We start from the raw sequence: 11,890 nt of genomic DNA, 5'->3' as shown, positions 1-11,890 counted from the left end.
AACATTTTCTCAGATTGCACCAGATTTCCCTTTTCATTTTCGAGGAGGTGTTTATAATTCAGGGTGGGTATGAGAGCAGTATATTATTTTCATATCAAAACCGTCAAATTAAAAGTAAATTAAGAATAAAAATCCACGTTATATTGTTATAATTCTTGCTGCCATATTGTTTATTCATTTTAACTTATGACACTGAATAGAACATATATCTAAAACAAACAAGGCGATAAAAGAAACATGATCTTAGATAGATCGATTTTTTAGGTTTCAAACTCTTCAGGATTCCTTCTCTTTTTTTGCATGTCTTAATATTCACTCTAAGATTCTGTAGATTATTTAGATTCTCACCTTTCTTTGGATTTTCGTTTTCTTGTTTGTTCGGATGTTTTAGATTTTTCAGTTCCTTTTCTGATTCTTCAGATTCTTCTACTTCTTCCTTTCTTAAATTTCCGATTCTCAATTGTTTAAATTTCTTGGATTGTGCAGAGGCTTTGATTTCCTGAGAAGTTTCAAGTTATAATAAGATCTGCGAACCCTTTCAATACTTTGATGATTTGGATTTATCTGATTATTCGAACACTTCAGGTCCTTTCTATTCTTTGGGATTCTTCTTTTTTTGTGACCTCATTTTAATATCAGGATTCTTTAAAATCCATTTCTGGAGATATTCGATATTATTTAGTTTTAGATTCTTCAAATTTTATTAAGTTATTCACATTTTCTCGTTTCTTGGATTTTTAGGACCGTAATGACCCATCAGTGTCTTCAGGATGTCGAATTCTTCAGTATTTCGTATTTCAACGACATTTAAATGTTCTTTATGACCGTTTTTTTTTGCACTTCCTTGATATCTTCAGGTCCTTCAAATTCTGCAATTCCATATCCTTTCCAGATCCTTAATGTTTTTTTAATTCCTTTGGTATTTAAAATTCTAAAGATTCTTATGATTCTATGGATGCTTCCTTCCATTTGTCTGAATAATCCGATTATTCAGGCACACAAAAGTCTGAAGACTCTTTACAATTCTTCCGGTTGTTCATACTATTTGGATTTTCTGAGATAGCATACAATAGTATATTGAAAGACAAGTGTTACAATGCGACCTATTGTAATATGACTATCTTGTGGCACGAGTGGCGACGCGAAGCGTAGCCACGAGTGTCCGCAAGATAGGAGTATTACAATAAAGCATTGTAACACGCGTTTTTCATACTATTTTTTCTATTTCGGTGCTTTAATTTAATTAAAAAAATCATTATCAGAAACTATAGAGAACATTAGAACTAACATGTTTTATGTTGGGAACACTTTTTATGCCGTTAAGTTTTAGGTTGGCAGCGTAGTAAGACTTGACATTTTGAAGTTCAAACATGGAAGTACCCAACGAAGTACCTACTTGTACTAACTAGTAACTGCCAACTTAAGAAATGAGTTACCAAAAAAAACGACTATAATCACTGTCTTTGTACAACTGTTTTCGGCCTAAAACAGTTGTACAAAATCATCATTGTGACACCGAAATAGAAAAAATAAATTTTCATTATTACACACGCATTATAGTAACACAATGACACAACACAATAAAATCACAGATTTAAATTAAATCTGTGATAAAATAAATATTTTTACAAAACAAATACCCGACGTACACTCGTCAGGGCTCGGGTGTATGAGCGTTGGAGCGACCTATGGGCGAGGTCCGATTCATTTTTGAAAAGGGTCAAACCCGATTTGGGGCCGCTATTTCTTCTTGGCGAGGGTCGGTTTGTATTCGTGAAGATGTTTCGAATTAGACTTGGGCACACCGCATTAACCCATAGCGCCTTGCTGGAAGGTAAACCTAGACCCCTATGTGCGAATTGTGAGGTTAATTTAACACTAGAGCACATACTTTGTAACTGTCCACGATACAAAGATATACGGGACAACTTCGGGATATGTCCGATATGGGAAGGTAACTTTAACAGCGATGAACGGTGTCGAAGGGTGATAGGATTTTTCCAAAGTGTGGAAATGTTGCACAAACTGTGATATAATGGCTGTCTATTTAATTGTTATTTATTGTTGTCTGTCAGTTACCAACTTTGTCATATCGAAAATATTGTATTGTATGTGAGTCGACCTACCTGTATGTAATATTCTATTAGAACGAAGTCTGTGATATTTTGAGAAAATAGGCAAATGGCCATAGAAGCCGAAGCCTTAGGTGGGGTTTTAGTGGGTATACCCGAGTAAGGGAGAGCCCCACACTACTCCAGACCTTTCAACCTGGAGTGTGCATAAGGAGCATTTCCCCACCTACCAAAAAAAAAAAAAAATAATAATAATCTGAAGGTTTCTCATAGCTTTCACCGAAAATTACGAATTCTTGTTCCCCTGGTTTACATAGCAATATATTCAAAGAATTCTCTTTAGCTAAAATATTTTTCGCTTTATACTACTTCCATTGACGCAGACTCCGCTATTTTGAAAGGATTCTTCTACGAATTTAGACTAAATGTTAAGACAAGTGGTAATTATGTCAGTTAATAGAATTGACGAAGTATCGTGGTTATGTTACGGACATAGCCCCCCTGAACCTCCCAATTTACTAGAGAGAGTTACAGAATTCTGAATTAAATCGTGTTCAATCTGTGTCATATTTTCGAAAATTTCATGAATGTCTTTATTATAAACGTAGAAAACCATACATTACGGAAACTGCTGCTTTAGTGTCTCGTAACGTCTTGCTAAGAGGATTATTTCTACCATACTTCTCTGGAGAGTAAGCAGTGCCAGGGACTTGGGCACTGCAATAGACTTTTGTATGGAGAAGATTTAATTTGCCCCAATCCTATCCAATAGTTCTGCTTTGGTACTGATATTTTCGTTTTACTCATTTTAGTATGTATTGATCAACATTACTAGCATCCATCCATATGCATGTTTAGATATCCCCACTGATACCTCCTGAAAAATGCGGTGTTTTTTTAAAATAAAATAGAATAAACAAGTAGGTCGGCTTTGAAATATGCATTGATAATGGACTACAAAAACGGAAAGGTGCAGACAGTACCATTAACCTTACAATATTTACTGCTAAAAGTTGCTTTAGTGCTACTAATTCGTTTTCTCAACCGTACCTGGATTTCGAGCTTAACGCCGACACTAAAGAATTGCGATGGACGAATGTTTCACTCTTTGGTTTACGGATACATTTTTCCCTTAAATTGGGGAAATGAAAAACGACATCCCATTTCACGAGATTGAATTGGCAGTACGTAGTACTTTAGGCGCTTCTGTCTTGAAGAATGGCCGATTGATTAAATCTACATTCATTGATTCGCAACATAAGTTCGAATGTAAATTGTTATTTGATTTATTGTTGGGAAAGGATTCTGTCACAAACGTGAATGTACGAAACACATGGATTCAGTAATATTTAGTTGACGATTCTTGCCAGAAAAAAGCAGTAAATCACCAAATACACTGATGCGCCTTTCTAATAATGCCGTAATAAGAAGCTCCACTTATTTATTACTACAAGAGGAAACCTTTAATGAAACCCGATCTGAAGATAAATGGTCATCGGAAACAAATTAACGAACGAGGGATGTTGACCTTTATCGATTTAACCCCGCTATAAGTCGCCACTATATGATATCAACACCGGGCCAGTTTGATGCAAGATATTTTGTTTCACGTCCTACATCTTCGCCAAAGTATCGAATGTCCCGAAGGGCCGTTGAGAAAGCGAATAGCTTGCTAATGGCCATATGCTGTACAGTGTCTCCCTTTGAACTGAACGTGCATTGTAAGTGAAAATTTAGGTCGTATATTTCGGTCAGCGGTCATTCTTATGTAATTTACCTTCTTGTGAAAGGCTCTTCTACCTAACTACCCTCAACATCACTACATTTACTAGAACGACTTTTGGGATGTTGTGTATTTTTCTAGACTACATTTCCCAGCAAATTATCTTTTCACCTTACATGGTAGTGGAAGATCGTCTCGGTTCATTTTGCATCCTGGACTATTTTAATGGTGAAGCATCCATATTAATCAACTGTCTTATTTTGTAGGTAATAAGTTTAGCGTTTACAGTACCATAACCGACTTATCCTTTCCTAAAATTGAAAAATTTGTATTGTTTTTTTGTATCCACAAGTTTAAAAGTGAAGTGAAATTGGTGTGCAAAATTGTCACAGGCACTTTTGAATCAATTTACAAAGTGTTTGATAGAAAAAGGAATAAATCATTTTTATGGTAATCGAAGAACAAGTGATGAACAAAATATTGAATTAAAATAAAGTTTCTTTTTAAACCTTTTATGAAACTTAATACAATTCGGTCATTAATGTAGGGAGCTTGCCCCTCGTCAGAGACATGATGTTAGTAAATGTTTGCACAAACCTCAGTTCGCATTCTCATTGTAACGTTGCCAGAAAAATGAAAGTTGTTTTTTAATAATCGCTTTCCATAATAGAACCACATAATTGGCGCAGTCGGTAAGATTCGCAAAATCCACTAGTGTGACGACAGAAATCTCGTCCCGTAAATTCATTTATTTGTGAAGAAAAATTAGGATTACAACAAATTCGCTGAAATCTCGCCGAAGGAAAACTTGACACCTGAGACGTAGGACAGCATCGCCGAAACCTCGCGGATTGATTTTTGAACAACATTGCCGAACTTCAATCTTGGGCACAATTTGGACCGCATCGCCGAATACCGCCAACCGTAGGATAAGAAACGAGCATGAAAATCATCAGCATTTTCCTGTAAGTCAAACTATTCCTTTATTTTAATATTTTAAGTATTATTAACACATTTCTTTTTCTACGCACGCGGTATATAGAGAAAGTTTGGAGGAAAGTTTAGAAACTATTCCAAATTTTGATGGTAACCCACACACACACTAGGCATTTTTATCGATAATTGTGAAAACCTAATATTGAATTTTTATGATCCAGTAAACGAAACTTTGAATAATTTTATATTAAGGGCAATAATAAGTAAATTAACAGGTAGAGCTTTGAGTCTCATAGGTTCTAGAAGGGGGCTAGGGATAGAGGATAGGCAACACACAATGGCCACTGAAATTTGCAATAAAAGTCGAAACTTTTGAGTAATTTTTGAAGCCCAAATATTAATTCTAACTAGAGGTCTTATCGGAAATTGATAGAGATATAGAAAGTCATTAAATGTAGCGATTTATTTTTTTGATAAAATTATTCAAGTCGTGTATAAATGATAATCTGGAATTTACTAAGAACGCGAATACTGGCCTTAGTAAAAAAAATACTTAAAAAGTAAATCCGCACAATTTATTTAGTAACTAAGTGGATTAAAAAAATATATTACGAACTGTTTCAAATTATGAAATAAAACGTAATTTTTACTCAAAAGTTTATATAAAATATAGCGACGGAAGAAATGCAATACCTTCCATACAATGACGATAGGCAACTCAGGTTGCACTTTTACCTGGAAAATATTAACACCTAATGACCATTATACTTATATACAATGGTTTATGACCCTATTAGACCAGTAACAAAAGAATCTCAATGCCTTCCATTTATTCGTCTATTAGGACCAACGATAATTGACCGATAATTAAAAACATATTGTACGTCAATAAATGTACCTAATATTCAGGAATAACAACGTTTTAATTTTTTAGACCCGTTTCATACATTTTTTTCATACATTTGATGTAGGTGTATTGTTACCTACTTATCAAAAAGCAATTTAATAATTTCGATTAGGTACATAAAAATTATGTACAATTTGGACGATGTACCTACTATAGATAAACATAACGAATTGTTTGTTGCACCTTCTTGAATCTAGCAGCTCTGTTAAAAAACTGTTCATACAAAAATTGATAATCTTGTGTCTTACATACTTTAGGTGACAAATCTCAACGAAAATTTCAACCAGCAATTTTATCGACCAATGAAATGCGGATTTCGTGTCACATTTCCATGGCAACCACGGAATTTATCGTCAATTTTTTGACGTAAAAAGGTAATAATGTTTTGACATAAAATTCCCTTGACGAAAGACTCCTTTCAGGAATGTTCTCCAGCATAAGGACATCCCCGGAATTTTGACATAAAACGTCACTTTTTCGTTGAGAGTCACTATGGTGTGAAATTTTCTTACCGAATACCACAGTGCTTGAATAGAATTTTTTTCTTGCTCACGAATATTTTGCGAAAGTTCAAATATTTGTGAGCTCGCAAAGTTTCCGGAAATAGCAAGCACTAGTAGTATTACAAATGATAATTTTTTATTTCAGCATGTCGTTAGTAAAAAATTGTCAAAGTCCTCGTGTGAGATCTTGTCGAAGCTACCACATTCCCTTCGTCGGTACTCGCGTCCGATGTCCCGTGCATCCCCAATTTGCGTTTGAAGTTTTACTCCACCATCAGTAAGATCTTGGCGGGGACCACCACATTCCCTTTCTCGGTACCCACTTCCGACGTCTCGCTCACCCGCAATTCGAGTTTGAAGTTTTTACTCCACCATCAGTTTTCAGATTGTTTTCAAAATGGCGCCATTGGAAAGATCTTGTAAACGGACACAAAAACTGCGTAGCGAAAATTTGTTTTTTTCCTGGGTACGAAATTAACCTCATTTTACAAGGCGTACGTCTGCGAGGGGTAGTTGACTTAGGGCGCCCAAAAGGTATCTTCCTCTGCGAATTTTGTTTCTGAAAGCTCGAATCGCGATCTCTCTTTCTCGTGTGGCTAATAGAGCTATGAGAAGTGCCCCAAAAATTGAGAACTATTTTGTGGAGAGTACACTGCCTTTTTTTGCCCCGAAAAAAAATTGTCTCAGATCGTTCCGGAAATAAATTTTTCTTATAGAACGTGGAAAAAAGGAAGGTTATACACTGCCTTTTTCTTGCCCCGAAAAAAAATTGTCTCAGATCGTCCCGGAAATAAATTTTTCTTATAGAACGTGGCCTGTAGAATTCATAATTTCAAACAGTTCCAAGATTGAGCTACTAGTTAAAAAGTTACAGCCCTTTGAATTTTCTTTCGAAATTGGTTTCTAAGTCTATAACTTTTGATTGAGAAGTCTGATCGAAAAAGTACGAATTGTTTGGATTCTACGCACCAAAATTAAAAAGAAAAAGTGTTTTCCCGAGATTTAGCAAAATTCATCTAAATGCGAATGGTGGGTGAACGGAACGTCGGAAGCGGGTACCGACAAAGGGAATGTGTTAGCTTGCGATAAGATCTTTTTTATGGTGGCTAATACAATACTGATCGGCCACACAAAAATGCGCTGATCTCTCTTCGATCCCACACGAGGACTTTGATAATTTTTTAATCTACCTATGCTTTTGATAATTCCACTGAAGGTTTGACGGCTAGCCAAATAAACTATTTTCGTAAAGCATCAGGCGAATGTCGTGTTGGAATTGGAAAATTTCCGAAAATCTATTAAAACATTTTTTGTAATGAAAAATGAGTCATTTATTTTGTTGTAAATTAGATCAGAATTCAGATATATAATTTGATAAATGGGGGAAGGTTGAAAACGCAGCAAATACCGGGCTACATTGCGGAAGTCATGCGAAATATCGAAAACTGTTCATCTAACTGAAGAAAAGTACCATTCTTACATCCGCGGCACTTGTGAAAATCGTTATCATATAAATTTAGAAATCTATGGGGCCGTAGTTTGATCGGATGTGATAATTGTTTAAATAAATTTGTGCTATGAACCACAAAAATTGAAGACCAGTTTTTCTTGTTTCGGAAATTGTTCCCTTCATCACCCAAGTCCAAATCTCAAAAAGTCATTATTGTAAATCCCTATATAGGAAGTAAGTAGGAATGATATCTTAGAAAATAATACATTAGTAATATTTTTATATAGGTATGTAGAGCTTTCAGCTTTGATTTCCTATTCTATATTCAAAGGTTTCCAGTATTAGTAAAACTGTAAAACATCAGGGGAAAGTTGAAATTCCATAAATCAGTTACTTTTGTTGAATAGCCGCTAATGAGGGTCTGGATTCTGGTTTTATTGTAGGAAGATGAGGTCATTTGCAGGTAGCTTATGCCTGGTGAAACTTGTCGAATTGCACGATTGGTTGCGTTTGCGTAGGCGCAGCTTAAATTTTGAATGGCCTGTCCCTAGCCGCCTTATAATTATATTAATTATATTAATTATATTAATTATATTATATTAATTATATTAAGAACGTGGAACGAAATTAAAACGGCATTAAACTTGCTTTGGTGACTAGAGCAACAATGATTGCCTTGTACAAGATTTAATTATTTTGGGACCTAATTAAAACGAAACTCCTTACAATTTGGAATGAGATGTCAAGACGCGCGTAGTCTTATTATTTCAAAATTAATTTCGTCAGATTTACCCGTTTCAGAGAAACCTCTAAAATTGAAAAATTACGACGAATTAGCTTTAAAAACTTTATTCCGTGGATTGAGTGGCCAAATTCAGAATAACGTTATGCTTAGAACTCCCCAAAAATCAATGTCGCTATATTAATTGAAGAAGAAAACATTTTATGCGGCCAAAATAGAGGTAACCTTCTAAATACGCAAAGCATACCAACACAGCGTATAACGCCCTCAAATCATCCTAACAACACAAGCCATATAGCACTCACTAATAATTATTGAAGACCTCCTACAAGTTCATTTCAACCACAAAAGAATTTCGAACTGCTTAATTTTTCAAACTACTACACCGAGACGCCCTAACCAAAACACGCAAATGAATTGGAAGCAAATATTTCGTTTCCTACACAGAAACTTCCGTATTTTTCACAAAGAACTATAATTAAATTTCGAGAAAATCTTATTTGATTAAAATTAACCACCAAAATCGACCTAACGCAAATTACCAACCATACAACTATCATTTTACTTTAGGTTTTTTGAAAGAATACACTATGTCAGAAAAAAACATATTGCATATAATTCCATTTTCAGTAAAGTATTTATAGATAACTTTTTTGAAAAAGGCTCCAAATTATTCCGTTGTTTAAAAATGGTATATAGACCCATTCACAAAGTATGCACAAGCGATTCCAATTGAAAAAAAACCGCAATCAATATCAGTAACACTTTCATCAAATTTTTCTTGGCGTAATGTTAATTTTACTACTCCTTAACATCACGTATCAAGCAGCCCAATAGAACGTTTTCACTCCGCTTTGCGTCGTGCCCTTAAACTCGTTGCGCGTGCTTTAAAGACTTGATTTATACACTTGTATCTTAATATACTATTTTTGCTAATCAGCCTCTATTTTTAAATAAACTTTTACTGTCCAAAAAAATGTTTTATGGTTTCAGGTACACGCTTATTAAATTAGAACTGCGGAATTCAACTATACTGTAAACCCCCATTAAGGCTTTTAAACCCAAAGAGGAACCCCCGACATAAAGTTAACAAACCCTAGTCTTAGGATTTGTATTTAAGGATTGAGGAGTTATGGTAGCCCTTCACAAAACATCATTCTTCGATGAGGAATCCTTTATACATATGTACTTTTACTATTGTAATTAGTTGAGTTCAGTTCGCATTCTCATCGTATGGTTGTCAGAAAAATTAAAGTTGTTGTTTAAAAATAGTTTTCCATCTTAGTACCACATATATTAATTTAGTTATTTTACCGGTGAGGTAGAGGTAGAGGCGTTCTTAACGGTTTACGAAGTCAGATATTTTTGTACGATACTGTGGTATCGGTTGATGTTAAAGGTGTATAGATCAACTTGCAAGAAAATGTGGCAAAAAAATACAAATACACAATCAAAATTTTATTAGTTTTGGTCGCCACTTTATGACTTGATATTTGACCGTAGTGCCTTAGTCTAGAAATTTCAATAACAACTACAATCATCCTGTAACAATTACGATTTCAAGCTTCAAACAAATCCATTTGCGGCAATTGTACTCCGATTGGTTCACGTGCTTAAAATGCATACACTCTGAAATAAGCGCATTAAACAGCAAGAACATGCATTTGCAACTGCAATATTGATATTGTTATGCATACACGTACAATTTTCATTACAATACGATCCAACAATATCAGAACCAGAAGAGTATCGATCTAATAAACAATTCAGCATGCACGCGATATTTAAACGGATATATTAAAAAAGGGAGTGTGTTTCGTTACATAATGCGCACAATATTTTATCTTACGCGCGTTTTTTGTAAGCAATGGTGATACGCTCGAATTGTTTTAAATGTCTACGCAGATTACACGGATAAGATCCCTCTGAATAAATCATTCACCCCCAATAATTTAATGGCAAGCGAAAGATAAATTGTCTGTTGTGAACCAACAGCCAAAAATACCCTTGATATATTAATTGCTTTTTTTTTGCTTGCCACTATCGTGATTATTTATCTCTTGTTTTATAACTTTACACATAAAACTTACAGTAGATAGTTAAACTTCCAAAATACTCCTACATTGTGTTCCAGAGTTCACTGGCCATAATTTGTACCTACCCCTTCTTCGAACTACATCCTATTTTGACGATATACATAATTCGAGTAATTCTGTCACTAATTCGCAAGTAATTCTAAATGCTGTTCTGTTAATTTAAAGTATACTTGTAATACAAATTGTTAGAGATATGGAGAAAATATTAGGATAGAGTCAAAGTGGAGGAATCGTAGTGGGAAGAGAGAAGATCCCAGGTCCCTGGCAAACGCTGACTGTTTTAAAAATGTTAAAAATTTATTGTATAAAGTAGGGAAGGGATGTAACGGAAGTGGTTATATCGGAACCGAAATCGGAACCGTAACGAAGACTAAATAGAACAAATTAAGTGACTCGAAAATTCAAAGAAAAAAATGTTTGGAAAGTAAAATAGCGACTTTTTTGTTTATCTTTCTGTATGTGAGTGCTATGAAACTCCAATAAATTCCTTAAAACCGAGCTTAAAACCGTTGCTTACTTATTTTCCCAGATATGATAATCAAAACGCTCTCAAAATACGAACGTGGATCTTCCATAAAGGCATATACAACACCGTATCTAATATGTCTAAATATCATTAAATACACTTAAATACGCTTAAATGCCGTTAAATACAACTATCCCAAAATACTATAAATACCAGTGAAATATGTCAAATACATTTAAATCCCACAAATACCTTTAAGTTTATATGTATTTATAAATAAGTGTACAAATTTTAGGCAGTGGGCCACCCCTCGGAAGCAAATTTATACTCAAGGAACACAAGTGATAAGGTAATCAACAGAAGGCACGAGGTGAGGAAGGTTCCCCGCGCGACAAATATAAACATATTTGTACGCGAACGCAGGGATTGTGGCCGCACCGACCCTCCCCATAAACCTCCGATATAACATCCATCCGGACACTGTTTTGGGATGGCCCTAAGAAAGGGACCGAAGACGAATCTGTGGCATTTTTGGTTTATGCAGACCCGATTTGCTATACAATCTATACTGTTGCGAGTCTGAGAAAATTTCCGAGCTTTCGTCCTGTTATCAGCTTTCGTCCTGTTATCTTGACATGACGGAAGCTGTCTTTCTACTAAATCGAGTGCTTAGATTTTTAGGCTGAAAAATGGCTAAAATTCGGCATGGCCCCAATAAAAAATTCGCAACTCCCTTATTTGTTTAGATATCGACTTGTGTTTTTTGTTGGACTGGGAAAGAATGAGAGCGTGTAGTGTAAAAGTTTGGACCACCTGATCGCTTTTAAAAGCCAATAAATGCTCACGTATTTAAAAGTCTCAAGAAAGAGGCTCTTGCAAACCGGCTTGACGTTGCTCATAAATATTTTTAAAAACTCTACAGAAAACAATGAACATTTTGGCAGCCTTCGCCGAGGGGATAAAACTGCTGAAACCACTTTGTGAATTTCCCCTCA

This window comes from Photinus pyralis, unplaced genomic scaffold, assembly GCF_008802855.1.
Source record: "Photinus pyralis isolate 1611_PpyrPB1 unplaced genomic scaffold, Ppyr1.3 Ppyr1.4_LG7, whole genome shotgun sequence".
NCBI lineage: Eukaryota > Metazoa > Arthropoda > Insecta > Coleoptera > Lampyridae > Photinus > Photinus pyralis.
This window is presented reverse-complemented; position numbering follows the sequence as displayed.